The 17,588-nt window shown below is 38.0% G+C and overlaps 1 protein-coding gene across 1 annotated transcript in view; it reads right to left on the bottom strand.

Annotated features, from left to right (window-relative positions):
* MICU1 (mitochondrial calcium uptake 1) overlaps positions 1-17,588 on the bottom strand; it is a 244,446-nt gene that overhangs the window by 160,729 nt on the left and 66,129 nt on the right. The window lies entirely within an intron of this gene.

Raw genomic sequence — 17,588 nt, 5'->3', positions numbered from 1 at the left:
CCTAATTTAAACATTTGGTTATACATTCTTCTTATCTACAATGTGCCTCATCTTCCAGAAGCCAGGCCTAAACAAACTGACCCATTGACTGTAAAAGAAATAGATAATTCATGACACAGAAAGAAATGTCAGAAACAATTTTAATTTGCAACCTGACAGATATTTAGGAGAGTGTAAGTCATAAAGGCTGATATTTATCAGAACATGCTTCTGATAAAAGAACAGAGAAAAAGAAAGAGTTCTAGACAATTAAAACTTTGATTGCCTATCTTCCCCTATTTTTTATTTTATTTTATTTATTTTTTTGAAACAGAGTCTTGCTCTGTCACCCAAGCTGGAGTGCAGTGGCATGATCTTGGCTCACTGCAGCCTCCACCTCCTAGGTTCAAGTGATTCTACTACCTCAGCCTCCCAAGTAGCTGGGATTACAGATGTGTGCCACGATACCTGTCGGATTTTTGTATTTTTAGTAAAAATGGGGTTTTGCCAGGTTGGCCAGGCTTCTAGGTCAGGTCTAGAACTCCTAACCTCAGGTGATTCACCCGCCTCAGCCTCCCAAAGTGCTGGCATTACAGGCATGAGCCACCGCATCCAGCCCTATTTTTAAATATACTCTCAAAAGATGAGGATAAGGTAACCTCCCAAACTGCTGCCAAAGGACAGCAGGATAGAAAATAGAAAATATAAGACAGAATTATAGAAAACAGAGACTCAATCCAAGAGGTTTAGTATCCAATTAGATACAGGATCTTTCTCCTTCAGAAATAGGGAGAAAATAATCCAAAAAAATACTAGCAGAAACTTTCTCAGAACTATAGAGAGACAAACTAAAAGACCTTACCAAGTGTTCTAAGCATATTGAACAAAACAGTACCCACACTTCAGTGTATGCTTGTGAAATTTGAGAATACCAAGGATAAAAAAATCCTAAAGATTTTCAGGCAAAAATCTTCCTGGTTCCTTACAAAGGCATGAGAATCAGAATAGAATCAGATGTCTCACAGGTAAAACCTGGTACATCAACTAGGGAGATATATGCTTACTAATTGCATCAGCACTGTCCAACAGAAATATAGTGTGAATAACAAATGCAAGTCACATGTGTAATTTAAAATTGTCTAATAACCATCTTTAAAAAGGTAGAAAGGAAGAAATCCTGTCATTTGAGGCAACATGGATAGAACTGGTTGACATTATGTTAAATGAAATAAGCCAGGAACAGAAAGTTAAACACTGCATGTTCTCATTCCTATGTGGAAGCCAGAAGAAGTTGATCTCATAGAAGTAGAAAGTAGAACAGGGTATACCAGAGGCTGAGAAGGATAGGGGAAATGGGAGGGACTAGAAAAGATTTGTTAAAGGATACAAAATTACACCTAGATAGGAAGAATAAGTTCTAGTGTTCTATAGCATTGTAGAGCTAATGACAATATATTACACAGTTTCAAATATCTAGAAGGAAGGTACCGACACAAAGAAATGATGTTTGATGGTGATATGCTAATTATCCTTATCTAATCACTATATACATTATATGTATCAAAACAGTGCTAGGTACCCCATAAATATGTACAATTGTTATGTCAATTTAAAAATAAGGTTAATTAATTTTTTTTTTTTTGAGACGGAGTCTCACTCTGTCACCCAGGTTAGAGCGCTGTGGCATGATCTCGGCTCACTGCAACCTCTACCTCCTGGGTTCAAGCGATTCTCCTGCCTTAGACTCCCGAGTAGCTGGGACTACAGGCACGTGCCACCATGCCCAGCTAATTTTTGTGTGTGTGTGTGTATTTTTAGTAGAGACAGGGTTTCACCGTGTTAGCCAGGATGGTCCTGAACTCCTGACCTCATGATCTGCCCGCCTCAGCCTCCCAAAGTGCTGGGATAACAGGCATGAGCCACCGTGCCTGGCCAAAAATAACGTTAAATTTTTAAAAAGACAAAAAGAAACAAGTGAAATTAATTTCAATACTTTATTTAACTGAGTATATCCAAATAGTATCATTTTAAGTAGTAATCAAAATATTAATGAGATGTTTTACATTTTTTAATACTACATTTTCAAAATCAGGGGTGTATCTTGTAATTATAATACATCTCAACGCAGACTTGCCACATTTCAAGTGCTCGGTAGCCAAATATGGCTACTAGCTACTGTATTAGATAGCACAGATTTTAGGTTATCAGGGCAATACCCAGAATAACTCAAAATGTAACTTAACATTTTAAAGGTGGTTACTTCTGTGACATGAACTGTGGAGATGGAGAAGATGGAACAGATTTATGTTTCGTATTTTATGCTCTTCATTATACCAAAAAAAAAAAAGGTGAGGGGGAAGGGGCATGGGAGGACAGCCTGGTACTCACTGAGAATTATTGTCATTTTATAAGCAAATACTGACATGAAGTAGGCCAAGAGTTTCATGATTTCAAGTTGAAAGAAATGATTATTTCACCTTGTTATGTTCTGATTTATTTACCTGCCAAATGAAGGAGATGGTTGGATTAGATCAGTTCTTAAAATGGTTGGAAGTGGAGTGTGGAGAATGTGGATGGATGAAGTAATTCAAGCTATTGTCCCTAACTACTTCTCTAGAAAATCTAATAGGCCCAATTATTGGGGGCGGGGAGAGCATGGAGAATGAAAGGTGAAAAAATAGCGTGTGTAGTTTAAAAATAATACTTAGGTGACTTCCATATGACAGGATTTCCCTTTCAGTTTGCTACCCAAACCTTTTGGTCCCAGCTTAGAAACACCAGACTATAGCTATGTTGTTTTCACTGAGGTGTTTTCTATGGTTTTTAAACTTTTATTCAAAGAACTTTCAGTCATTTAATTTAATGCTCACAGTGTGATATAAACACACCTTTGCCTTTTTATTGATAAGAAAGTCAAGGCTCAGAAGGTTAAAGGGCTGTTTTTTTATTTTAACTCTAATAATCTTCTAATTATGGCAGTTGCCTCTTTTCTTGAGTCCACACCCAAATAATATGTGTGTAAAAGTAAAGTATGTGTAAATGTACACACATACTGTTAAGAATAGTCTCAGTTTAAGCGTCAGAGTGAGCATTTAAAAGACTTGTTTTAAAGACAATGGCAATTGACTTTGTCAAACTCATTTTGTCAAAAGACACAAGGGCAACTGAATCAAATATGTCATTTCAAGATCTATAAATTAGAATTTAGGTAAATGGAAACTGAATAATTTTAGTTAAGAAGTCTAAATTTTATCTCTCAAAATTTAGAGATTCTTTTTTTGTTAACACTAATTTTTTTTCAATATCTTTTGTAGTACAAGAGGTTTTTGGTTACACTGATGAATTCTATGGTGGTGAATTCTGAGATTTTAGCACACCCATTATCCGAGTAGTGTACACTGTACCCAATATGTACTCTTTAATCCCTCATCGCGCTCCAACCCTAACTCCAAGTCCCCAAAGTCCATTATCTCACCCTGTGTGTCTTTACAACCTCATAGCTTGGCTCCCACTTATAAGTGACAACACATGATATTTGGTTTTCAACAACTGAGTTAACTTCACTTAGAATTATGGCTTTTAGGGGCCGGGTGCGGTGGCCCACGCCTGTAATCCCAGCACTTTGGGAGGCCGAGGCAGGTGGATCATGAGGTCAGGAGATTGAGATCAAGGTGAAACTCCGTCTCTACTAAAAAAATACAAAAAAATTAGCCGGGCGCGGTGGCAGGCGCCTGTAGTCCCGGCTACTAGGGAGGCTGAGGCAGGAGAATGGCATGAACCCGGGAGGCAGAGCTTGCAGTGAGCCGAGATCACGCCACTGCACTCCAGCCTGGGTGACAGAACGAGATTCCATCTCACAAATAAAAAAAAAAAAAAAGAATTATGGCCTCAAGCTCCATCCAAGTTGCTGCACAAGATATTATTTTGTTCCTTTTGATGGCTGACTAGTATTCCATGGTATATATATACCACATTTTCTTTACATTGGTCGATGGGCACTTATGTTGGTTCTATATCTTTGTGGTTTTTTTGTTTGTTTGTTTGTTTGTTTGTTTGTTTTTTGAGACAGAGTCTTGCTCTGTTGCCCAGGCTGGAGTGTAGTGGTGCGACTTTAGCTCAATGCAACCTCTGCCTCCTGGCCTCAAGCAATACTCCTGCCTCAGCCTCCTGAGTATCTGGGATTACAGGTGCGTGCCATCACGTCTGACTAATTTTTGTGTTTTTAGTAAAGACAGGGTTCCACCATGTTGGCCAGGCTGGTCCGTAATTAATGACCTCAAGTGATCCACCTGCCTCGGCCTCCCAAAGTGCTGGAATTACAGGCATGAGTCACCACGCCCAGCCCATATATTTGCAATTGTGAACTGTGCTGCTATAAACATGCATGTGCATGAGTCTTTTTCATATAATGACTTCTTTTTATTTGGGCAGATACCCAGTAGTGGGACTGCTGGATCAAATGGTAGATCTGCTACTTTTAGTTTTTTTTTTTTTGTTTTTTTTTTGAGACAGAGTCTCACTCTGTTGCCCAGGCTAGAGTGCAGTGGCACAATCTTGGCTCACTGCAACCACCATCTCCTGGGTTCAACTGATTCTCCTGCTTCAGCCCTGAGTAGCTGGGACTACAGGCGTGTGCCACCATGCCCGGCTAATTTTTGTACTTTTAGTAAAGAAGGAGTTTCACTATGCTGGCTAGGCTGGTCTCGAACTCCTGATTTCATGACCTGCCCACCTCAGCCTCCCAAAGTGCTAGGATTACAGCTGTGAGCCACTGTACCCGGCCTACTTTTAGTTCTTTAAGGAATATCCATACTGATTTCCGTAGAGGTTGTACCAATCTACATTCCCACCAGCAGTATAAAAGCGTTCCCTTTTCACCACATCCACGCCAACATCTATTGTTTTTTGACTTTTAATTACTGGCAGGAGTAATGTGGTATCTTTTTGTGATTTTAATTTGCATTTCTCTGATGATTAGTGATGCTGAGCATTTTTTCATAATTTTGTTGGCCATTTGTATATCTTCTTTTGAGAAATATCTATTCATATCCTTTTCTACCTTTTGATGGGATTATTTGCTTTTTTCTTGCTGGTTTATTTGAGTTCCTTACAGATACTCAATACTAGTCCTTTGTCAGATGCATAGTTTGCAGATATTTTCTCCCATTCTATGGGCTGTCTGTTTACTCCGATTATTTCTTTTGCTGTGCAGAAGCTCTTTAGTTTAATTAGGTCCCATTTCTTTCTTTTTGTTGCATTTGCTTTTGGAGTCTCGGTCATGAATTCTTTGCCTAGGCCAATGTCCAGAAGAGTTTTTCCAAGGTTATCCTATAGAATTTTGACGATCTCACATTTTATATTTAAGTCTTTGATTCATCTTGAGTTGATTTTTGTACGAGAGATGGAAGATCCAGTTTCATTATTCTACATGTGTTTAGCACTAAAATTTATCCTAAAAATGTATTAAAATGTTTATATTTTTCAGCAATGCAAGGTAATATAAGCTAGCAAAAGAAAGTATAGTTCCAGCGTATCAGATATGAGAGACATTAAAGCTACTTGGTTTTATCATCTGTGTTATAATCATTGTAATGAGTTATTTATTGAGTATTTTTGTAGGCCTTGTAATAGATGCTTTATGTATCTTCATTATAGTTTAAAAAAAAAAAAAAAGTCAGGGCAAGAGGCATGGCATGAGAGGACAGCCTGGAACTTACTGAGAATTCTTGTCACTTTATAAGCAAATACTGGCATGAAGTAGGCCATGAAGAAGTAGGTACATAATACATATAAGTTAATTTTCAAAATCATACAAGTTAGTTGCTATTATCTCAGTTTTACAAATGAGAAAATTAGATTTAGAGATGTTAAAAAATTTGCCTAAGATCATATATCTGTATTTCCAATTTCTCATAATCATCTTCATATAATCTTGTCTGCTTCTTCTTAAACTCCTTTGATGATTATTCTGCCTATCCCTTAAATACTTACACTTCTTAGAATTTCATTCTTGGATCCCATCTCTCCTCACTTATGCTGTTTGCCTCAGCAATTTCATTTTAAAAACCTTTTAATATTTTTTTGAAAGATAATTAAAAATCTTTGAAGTAGCCAGTTTAAACTGCTGAAAGAAAATAATTTCAGCCCAGAATTACTTACCTAAGTGAAAATAGCTTTCATGAATGAAGACAAAATAAAAAATTCTAACATGAAGGAAAACAAGAGAATTTGTCACCAAGAGACCTGCTTCAAAAGACATTTTATTCTTCAGGGGGGAAAGAAAATGATACCAAAGGAACTTAAAAAAATTTAAAAAGAGCAACAGACATAGTTACTATCTGGACATATATAATATTTTCTCCTTGCAAGTTCTTTATGTATAATAGTTACTAAAAAAAATCAAGACAATGTCTAGTAGAATTTTTTATGTATACAGATATAACACATAGGACACGACAACATAAAGTTAGGAGAGACCTACATGGTGAAAAGATATCTATCTATATTCCACTGAAAGTGGTAAAATATAAATTCTTAATAGACTGTAAAAAGTTAAGTATGTATATTACAATACCTATAGACACAAGTAGAATAAAGATATACAAAGAAATATTAACCCAAAAGATTAATTCAAACTATACTAAAAAATTTTCAATAATCCAAAAAGAAGGCAGGCAAGGGGATAAAAAGAACATAAAAAGATGGAGAAATAAGAAAAAAACAAATAAAATGGTGGGCCTAAATCCAAGCATATCAGTAAATGTAGTAATTAAAAGATAGAGGCTATCATACTGTATAAAAAACAAGATCTAGCTACATGTTGTCCACAAGAACCCTAATTTATTTTTTATTATTTGAATTTATCCTCAAGTTCTAAGGAACCCCATTTAAAACATAATGATGTAAGAAGGTTAAAAGTAACAGGATAGAAAGAGAGTCATAAAAAAAAATCAGAAGAAAACTGGAGTGGCTATATAAATATCAGGCTATGTAGACTTCAGAGCAAACAAACAAACAAAAAAATCACATGGATAAAGAGAATCAATTATGTAATGATAAGAGGGTCAATTCACCAAACAATATTAATAATCCTAAAAATGTGTGTACCTAATAAGAGAGTTTCAAAATATGTGAAGCAAAAACTAGAGCCAAGCACAGGGTCATGTGCTTGTAGTCCCAGCTACTTGGGAGGCTGAGACTAGGAGGATCACTTGAGGCCAGGAGCCAGGAGTTCGAGCAGGCAGTACACTATGATCATGTCTATTTACAGCCACTGTACTCCAGCCAAGCAACATAGTGAGACCCCCCCATCTCTAAAATGAACAAACAAACAAAAAACCAAACTGATAGAAGTGAAAGTATGAACAAATTCAAAACTAAAATCAGAAATCAACACCCTTCTCTCAGTAATTGATAGAGAAAATAGACTGAAAATCAGTTAGGATATGGAAAACAGACAGCAGATTAGTGGTTGCCTGGGACTTTGAGGGCAGGAAAAAGAGGTAAAGAAATATTACAAATGGGAATGAAGAAACTCATGAAGTGATAAACATGTCATTATATTAATTGTGTTGATGCTTTCACTAGAAAATACATATGAATAGTATGTCAAAACTCATCAAACACATTATAAATATGTACTATTTATTTTGTTAACTATATCTTAATAAAGCAGTTAAAAATAACAGTACAAACTATCAAAGAGAAGACTGAAACATTTGAAAATATCAATATTGACAACTTCTGTGCATTAAAAATCACCACAAAAAGGCCAGGCACGGTGGCTCACACCTGTAATCCCAGCACTTTGGGAGGCCGAGAAGGGCGGATCACGAGGTCAGGAGATCGAGACCATCCTGGCTAACACCATGAAACCCCGTCTCTACTAAAAATACAAAAAAATTAGCCGGGCATAGTGGCTGGCGCCTGTAGTCCCAGCTATTCGGGAGGCTGAGGCAGGAGAATAGCGTGAACCCGGGAGGCGGAGCTTTCAGTGAGCCAAGATCGCGCCACCATACTCCAGCCTGGGCGACTGAGCAAGACTCCGTCTCAAAAAAAAAAAAAAAGAAAAAAAAAATTACTACAAACAAAATAAAAAGGCCCCAGACTAGGAGAAGAGATCTGCAATGTATATAACAGATTTCAATGAGAATATATAAACTATTTTTACTAAAAAAGAAAATCAAATAGAAAAATGAGCAGAGACTATAAACAGGCAATTCAGAGAAAAGGCAATGTAAGTAATCAATAACATGCAGAGATGATAAGCCTCACTTGTCATTAGTGAAATGCAAAATAAAACCAGAAAATTATTTAAAACACTTTAAAGTGTAGAGTTTGTGTGTGTCTGTGATCAAAGTTAAGCTGTTATCAGCTTGAAATAATGTTTTAATTATGTTTTTTGTAAGCCTCATGGTAGCCACAAAGAAAAATCCTGTAATAGATACACTAAAAATAAAAGGCAAGGAATTAAAATACACTACCAGAGAAAATAACCACAAAGGAAGACAAAGAAGACAGCAACAAAGGAAAGAGAGCGGTTACAAAACAATCAGAAAATGAGTAACAAAATGGCTGTAATAAAGTCCTTACATATCAATAATAACAGAGACTATAAATGGTCTAAATTCTGCAACTAAAAAACAGAATGGCTGAATAAATTTTTTAAAAGACCCAACTATATGATGCCTATAAGAGACTCATTTCACCAGTAAGGACACAAACAGACTGAAAGTAAGTAAAGGGAAAAAGATATTTGGAAATAGAAAACAAAAGAGAGCAGGAGTACCTATACCTAGATAAAATATAGTATAAGTCAAAAATTGTAAAAAGAGACAAGGAAGGTATTATTTAGTAATAAAGGAGTCAATTCATTAAGAAGATATGACAATTGTAAATACAGATGAACCCAATCTCAGTGCACCTAAATATAAAGCAAATATTAATAGATCTAAAAAGAGAGAGAGATCACAATACAATAATAGCAGGGGGCTTCCACATCCCGCTTTCATTAATGGGCAGATCATCCAGATAGAAAATCAATAAAGAAACATCAGATTTAAACTGTACTCTGGACAAAATGGACTTAAGAGAGATACACAGAACATTCCACCCAACTGCTACAGAATACACATTCTTCTCACCTGTACATGCACACTTCTTCAGGACAGATCATATGTTAGGCCACAAAACAAGTCTTAACAAATTTAAGAAGACTGAAACTGTATCAAGTATCTTTTCTGACCACAATGATATAAAACTAGAAATAAGTAACAGGAGGAACCTTGGAAACTTTACAAAGATGTGGAAATCAAACAATATGCTCCTGAATAATGGGTCAATGAAGAAATTAAAAAGAAAATTTAAAAAATTTCTTGAGACAAACAAAAATGGAAACACAACATGTTTTTGCTATGGAATATACCAAAAACAATTCTAAGACGGAAGTGGATAACAATAAACACTACATTGAAAAAGAAGAAAGCCCTTAAATAAACAACCTAATATTGCACTTTAGGGAACTAGAAAAACTAGAACAAACTCAACCAAATATTAGTAGGCGGAAGGAAATAATAAAGATCAAAGCAGAAATAAAGAAAATAGAGAGTAGAAAAAGCACAAAGAGACAATAATTTACTTTCATAAGTTTGTTAAAATTTAAATCTGATAATACCAAGTGTTGACAGAAATGCAGAGGAAGAAACTCATATATTCTTGGAGAGAAAGTAAATTATTGTATCTACTCTGGAAATCAACTTGGCAATGTCTAGCAAATGTGAAGAGGAATGAGGAATGTATTCCATGGGCCAGCAAGTCCAGTTCCAGGTATATGCTGAAAATAACTTCTTGGCCAGGCGTGGTGGCTCACGCCTGTAATCCCAGCACTTTAGGATTCCCCTAATCCCATTCACTTTAGGGGAATCACCTGAGGTCAGGAGTTCAAGACCAACCTGACCAACAGGGTGAAACCTGGGCAACAGAGCAAGACCCTGTTTCTACTAAAAATACAAAATTAGCCAGGCATGGTAGTGCATGCCTATAATCCCAGCTACTTGGGAGGCTGAGACAGGCGAATCACTTGAACCCAGGAGATGGAGGTTGCAGTGAGCCAAGATTGTGCCATTGCACTCTAGCCTGGGCAACCAGAGTGAAACTCCATCTCAAAAATAAAATAAAATAAAATAAAAAAGAAAGAAAATAACTTATCGCAAATATGCACCAGGGCACATATAGGAGAACATTCACTGCAGTATGGTTTGTAATGATTAAAAAAACTGGGATGGAGCCAGATGTGGTATCTCACACTTATAATCCCAGCACTTTGGAAGTCTGAGGTGGGAAGATCACTTGAGGTCAAGAGTTTGAGAGCAGCCTGGGCAACAGTGAGACACTTGTCTCTGCAAAAAATTTTTTAATTAGCTGGGTGTGATGGTACACACCTGTAGTCCTAGCTACTCAGGAAGCGAAAGTAGGGCATAACTTGAGCCCAGAAGTTCAAGGTTACATAACCTATGAATGTGCCACTGTATTCCAGCCTGGGCAACAGAGCAAGACCCTGTTTCTACAACAAAACAACACAAAAAACTGGCATGGTAGATTAGACTACTGATCTCAAATATTTACTTCCTTCCCCCTTGACCTCTATGGAAAAGTCCTTGACTTTGGGCTTTGTTATGTAACTTGTTTTAGCCAATGGGATATTAGCAGATGGGACATAAGCATCCTTAAAATGGACTTCTGAGGTTGGCTTTCTTTCTTAGATCTTGGCCATCTATAAGAAAAATATATCCTGGATGGGCCAGTGATCTAAAAAGTGATAAACACACGAAGCAGGCTGACAAATCTGCTGACAAACTTTCAGAGCTACCCCAGCTTAATTAGACAACCTCTAGCCTATCTACAGAGCTCAACAGAGAGCAGCAGAGCGCACCTCATGGGATCTGCAGATGAAAGTGCCTTTGCAAAGATTATGACAGCAAGAGAAGTCTAGCATGGCTGACTCCATCTTGCTTCTAGCCTCATAGGCTAGCTGTCCTTACTCATTCCTGGGCAAAAGCCTGGGAATCAGAGGAATTTAGACTATAGTTTAACTTGAAAGCAAGAATGGTAATAGTCCCTCCCTAAAACTCCTTGCTCAGGGACCAAAGCAACATTTGTAAAACTAGTAAAAGGTCACAAGATTAGGATTATGGAAGAGGCCTGAATTCCATTAAAATGTAGGTATAGTTTCTCTAACCCCTTACAACTCAGGTGTCATGTGCCCAGAGGTCACAAGACTTGTGACTTCCCCAACTACTTCTATAAATAGCATCACTATTGTAGAATCTAAGATTCATCTTTTGATATATTTTTCAGACTTTTGCATTCTGGCAACTGAATGACCCCACCCAGACCCATGACTCATAACTGAACCCGTCCTGTGGCCCAAACATAGAGGCAGCCTCAGTGCATGAGGACTGTTTTCCACACCCCTGTGATTTCATCCTTAACCAATCTACAGCACCTATTCCCCAGCCCCCTGCCCACCAAACTATCCATAAAAACCCTGGCCTCTGAGTCCTTAGGGAGGTTGACTTCATGAATAATAAACTCCTGTCCTTCTACTTGGCTGGCCTTGCATTAATTAAACTCTCTTTACTGCAATACTGCCGTCTCAGTGAATCAGCTCTATCTGTGCAGTGGGCAACAAGAACTTGTCAGGCAATTACACAGAGGCATGAGCCAAATAAATGCTAGGTATGCCACTGACATTTTCTGGTTGTTACATAGCAATAACTAACTAATAAATCATATACTGGCATATTTGCATAATTTTATACAATATCCACAACTTATAGCAGTGAAAATAAAAGAACAGCTACCTGTTCTTTACATAAAAGTAAGGGAAACTTATAAAACTTACATAAAAGTAAGGGAAATGTAGTAATCATGCTGCAGTAATAAATATAATCATCTCCTAGGGAAGGACAATGAATATACATGATGTTATAGTCTTCAACAAAAATGATAAACACCAAATTAATAACAGTGGTTATCTCTAATAAGAATGGGAGTGAAATGAGATTGCAGATAACTCTTTTCATGGACACCGAAATTTTAATTTCATGTCACTTTCAAGTTTCACAAAGCTGCTTCTTGTGATTTTTTTTTCACCCATTTAAAAAATGTGAAAACCATTCTCTGCTCATGGGCCATACAGAAATAGGCAGTTAGCTGTAGATGGCCAATCCTTGCTCTGTACTAAGCAGCACTGCAGAGGATTAAAAACAAAATGAGTGAAGCCGGATATTTCCTTTCACAGGACTCACAGGGGTGCCTCATTTGCTTAGCCTGCCCCTGTCTACCCATTGCAGGAGGGAGTGTGCAAGCGAACAAGTGCAGGAACCAGAGCAAGCAAGTGCAGGAACCAGACAACTGCTTTTGGGTGCCGGCAGGAGCAAACACCATACGGGCCATGCAGCAGCATCTGGATGGGGGTGCCTGCAATTCCTGAAGACCCAGAGGGTGGTTACAGTGCTCCTTTAGCTCTGCCATCTACAGATGGCTTAAGTGTTAACAGCTCAGTGGGCCCTCTGCCTCATCATGTGGGACAGCTGCCCTCCGCCAGCAAGGGGAGAGGGCCAGTGTGACAGCCTTTTTTTGGTATCTGCACTTGTTGGCTCCCAAGCTCCTGTCTGGCATCCAGGAAAATTGAAGTTGCATGAACAAATTGAAGGATGGTGAATGCAAAGGATTTTACTGAATGATGAAAGTGGCTCTCAGCAGGAAGGGGAGCTGGAAAGGGGATGGGATGAGCAGGTAATCTTCCTCTCAAGTCCGGCTGTATAGGCTGGACTCTTCACCAAAAAGTCAAGCCATCAAGCTGTCCCTTGAAGTCAAGTCACTTCTCTCCAATGTTCAGCCACTTCTCTGACTGAGTCTGGGGTCTTTATAGGCACAGGATGCGGGTGGGCCATGGGTAGTTTAGGAAAGGCAACACTTGAGCAGGCCACAGGAATAGAAGTTCTCACTTTAGGCCACAGGTCTCAGGCTTTTTGGCTTGAAGGTGGGGTTTTGTCAGGGACCTGCCCCTGTCTGCCTAGAATTTTTCTGCCTCTTGTTGCTATCGGTAGAACATGAGGACTTTTTACTGAAAGAACTTATCTTGTTTGGAAAAAAAAATTAGTGCAAAAACGTTTTAAAAATATATTGCATGTATATAACCATGTGAAAAATTATTAACCAAATTAGAAGTGTTCTAAGGGGCTGGGCATGGCTCACACCTATAATAGGCTATAGGGCCTATAGGCTCACACCTATAATCCTGGCACTTTGGGAGGCCCAGAAAGGAGGATCATTTGAGCCCAGGAGTTCCAGATCAGCCTGGGCAACATAGCGAGACCCCATCTCAATCAACCCATCAATCAATCAATCCATCAATCAATAAAATACTGTGTGCAAGATTATTATTAAGGATACTTAGGGCCAGGAGCAGCGGCTCACGCCTGTAATCCCAGCACTCTGAGAGGCCGAGGTGGGCAGACCACGAGGTCAAGAGATTGCGACCATCCTGGCTAACACAGTGAAACCCCGTCTCTACTAAAAATACAAAAAATTGGCTGGGCATGGTGGCAGGAGCCTGTAGTCCCAGCTAGTTAGAAGGCTGAGGCAGGAGAATGGCATGAACCCGGGAGGAGGAGCTTGCAGTGAGCCGAGATCGCACCACAGCACTCCAGCCTGGGAGACAGAGTGAGACTCTGTCTCAATTAAAAAAAAAAGAATACTTAGGTTAAGGGAGGAGACCACTCCTCATATTGTCTTATGCAGACCACCCCTCATATTGTCTTATACCTAATTTCTGCCTCCAAAGAAAGAAGAAGGAAAAACTAAAAGGCAGAAATGAAACCCACAGGCAGACAGCCCGGTGCCACACCCTGGGCCTGGTAGTTAAAGACTGACCCTTGGCCTAACCAGTTATGTTATCTACAGATTCCAGACATTGTATGAAAAATCACTGTGAAAATCCCTGTCCTGTTCTGTTCCGTTCTGATTACCAGTGCATGCAGCCCCCAGTCATGTACACCCTGCTTGCTCAATCGACCACGAACCTCTCATACAGACCCCCTTAGAGTTGTAAGCCCTTAAAAGGGACAGGAATTGCTCACTCGGGGAGCTCGGTTTTTGAAGACGTGAGTCTTGCCAAAGCTCCCAGCCCAATACAGCCCTTCCTTCTTTAACTCGGTGTCTGAGGGGTTTTGTCTGCGGCTTGTCCTGCTACAAGGGGTCATCGTAGAGATAATATGGAGTCCAGGAGAAGTAAATCACAATATGATCTGTGATTCCCTCTTTTACACCCTTTTCATCTCCAATGAAGATGAAATCACATCAAGATAATAAGGTCAACCAATTGGATATGGTGGAAAGAAAATAGGGATCCTCTTTGCAACAGGCTATGCTCTGCTCTAAAGAAAGCTCAAGTTTTCCTACATAGAATTTTAAAAATTCTCCCCATGCCACTGTTTCCTCAAATAATTGGCCAGCTATGCAGAGCTGGTTACTACAATAGCAAGCAGCACTCAAAGCCCAGAGCCTGAAGCAACTATCTATCTCATTATATCTAGGGATGGCAATGACATTCAGACTTCACAGAGAGGGAGATGGGACATATTCAAATCACACAGAATATTTTTTTCCTTTTAATGTCTGTCCTACTCAACTATGATTACTCCAAACTTTCTTGACGTTCGGTACAGAAGAATTCTTATTCATCTTGCACTCTAAAATTCATCTGCTCCCTATTCATTTTAAAACTGCTTAATGTAGTCTCTGCTTCATGATTATTTTTGAACTGTTCTAAAAGTAAAACTTACAAATTTAGATCTGTTGAGTATCCTGGGATACAGTATGTGTGAAAAATACAACAAAATAAAGTTGAAATATGAGCTACTGGCTAGAGTCCAGCCATTTCTGATAGAAATTCAAACCTCAAAAATCTACAGCCTCACTTTTTTCCTTTTCTCAACCCATATAGGAATAATATATCTTTTACTTCTGCCACATCAACATTTCTGGAAATTCCTGTTCATGAGCAAATGAAAACGGAAGCCAAATTTCCCAGTGAATCTCATTTCAATATATCAGAATTTCCTCATGATTACTGTTGATGAAAAAAAAAAAACATACTCTATAAAATATTTGAAGAGATTATTCTGAGCCAAATGTGAGGACCATAACCAGTGACATGGCCTCAGCAGGTCCAGAGAATATGTGCCAAATGTGGTTCGGTTACAACTTGGTTTTTACATATTTTAGGAAGACATAAGACATCAGTTAACACAGTAAGGTATACACTGGTTTGGTCCAGAAAGGCAGGACAATCTGAAGCAGGGGAAGGGCTCACAGGCAGATTCAAAGATTTTCTGACTAGCAATTGGTTAAAAGAGTTAAATTATTATGTAAGATCTGGAGTCAATAGAAAGGAGTGGGCTAAGATAGGGGTTGTGGAGACCAAGGTTTTTATTATGTAAATAAAGTCTCATAGGTGGCTGCCCTTAGGGACAAAAGATGGCAAATATTTCCCACTCAAGCCTTTAAAAGGTGCTAGGCTCTCAGCTAATCTCTTCAGGATCAGACAAAGACCAGAAAAAGGGAAGGTGATTCTCTACAGAATGTTAAATTTCCCCCAGAAGAGACAGCTTTGCAGGGCCATTTCAAAATGTGTCAAAGAAACATATTTTGCAGCAAAATACTTTGATTTCTTTCAGGGCCTGCTATCTGTCATGTGATGCTATACTAGTCAGGCTGGAATGTGGCATCTTATTGCTACAAAGAGTCTGTTTTGTCAGTCTTAAATACCTGTTTTAATGTTAGTGCTAGTCAGTTAAGCCTGAGTTCCAACAACCCCTTCTCATCATGGCCTGAACCAGTTTCTCATTTATCTTTGGAATCCCTTTGGCTAAGGGGAGGGGTCCATTCAATCAGCCGCCTAGGCCTCCCGAAGTGCTGGTGCACTTTTCTTGTCTTAACTGAACTTTACTTATACCATTTTTTCCTTTGAGCAAATGATGATAGTATATTTAGGATTAAAGTCTTAGCTCTGTGCTTCTGAAATATAAATTTTCTTTTTTCATTTAAGAGTTATCCCTTTAGACATGCTAATTTAGAACTGCCTAGCTAACAATTGCTTAGGGCAATGAATCAGGTAATTGGAAGAGTGATAGTCTGAATGGGGAAAAGAAAAACTATTTAAAAGCCAGCAAATGAGAAAACTTTATGAACACTGTAAGATCAGTCTGTCTCTAGGTCTATATGTGTTGTGTGTATACAATAATGTTCGGTAAATAAAGCTGGTTTTTAAATTATTGGTAAAATAGAAATGGGTTCAAAATTGTCAGTTAAATACAATTCAACACTTGCTTGGTTTGACTGTGAGCTTATGTTTCTGGTTTTGAGCCTATGGATTTGGAGGGTCCTGATAAGCGGCTGTGGTGAGATCTGGAGATATGTCCTCAGTGCCTAGGCCAGCAGCTACAAATTAGAGGCAAGCCCAATGTGTTCCCTCCTTTCTTGCCCCAGCTTTGTCTCCTGGCTATTATGGGAGGGGCTGGATCCTCCTGGCATCGTCTTCACAGCTCAGTCTTCTGACCTGAGCTCTACAGCTGGTATTCGAATTCAGGATTCAAAACAGGTCCTGTCCCCTTCACAGCCATCATGGATATCAGGTGGCTACTTGAGACCCAAGATGACTGGGGAGGACATTAGGGAGGGTACCTCAGTCACAGTTTCACAATTCTTTCAGTAATTAAAAGTCTTAAAGTTATGCTATGTTAAATTAAATAATAGCCAAAAAATCTGAGTCATTTGTAAGTTAAAATACCAAAACATTCATTATTAAACAGAAGTTTAAATGTATATACCTTGGTATGTTATATGGTATAAAAAAGCTAAATATATTTAGATGTATTAACTAACAATGACTTGAGAAAACATTTTTCCAAAAAGTGATAAAATGGTTTTCCTGTACAAATACTAATATAAAACAGTTCAAAATTACTTCCTAGGGATTGCATTAGAAATTAGAGTTGCTAAGAGTTAATGTAGTTACTACATGTAATTAAAACTACTAAATATAAGAAAATTCTGTATTGAGAGTGTATAAACAAAAGTAAGATATGCTTTTGATGAGGAAGTTATAAAGGCATGAAAATGTGTATTTGTTTAAAAAATTGTCTAGTTTGAAGTTACGTAAAAATTGTTTCAAACTGAAGGAATTAAAAAGATGTAAATAAAACTGAAATACAGAAAGCTGAAAAAAAAAGAATAAGAATACGTAAGAAATTTTAAAAGGTCTGTAGAAATATGGTGGTCAAAATTGACTAAAATTAGATTAGTTTATAAGGCTTTATTAAAGTTAGCTTAAATATTGATATTACACTAATACAAAAGTATTATTTGGTTTTTCTCTTTTGATCAAAAAATCCTAGTACTAATAAGTGTTACTAAAATATTTCTGTTCCTTTTTAAGTAAATTGCAAAAAACAAAAAAGAGTGAAGGAGAGACAGATTCTGTCTTCTGCTGTCTTTCACAGGTATTTTGATTGTTCAGAAACCAGAGTCTCCTCTCTACCAAA

This window comes from Theropithecus gelada, chromosome 9 (genome assembly GCF_003255815.1).
Source record: "Theropithecus gelada isolate Dixy chromosome 9, Tgel_1.0, whole genome shotgun sequence".
Taxonomy (NCBI): Eukaryota; Metazoa; Chordata; class Mammalia; order Primates; family Cercopithecidae; genus Theropithecus; species Theropithecus gelada.
Note: the sequence above shows the minus strand (reverse complement) of the source record. Positions and strands in the feature narration are given on the sequence as shown.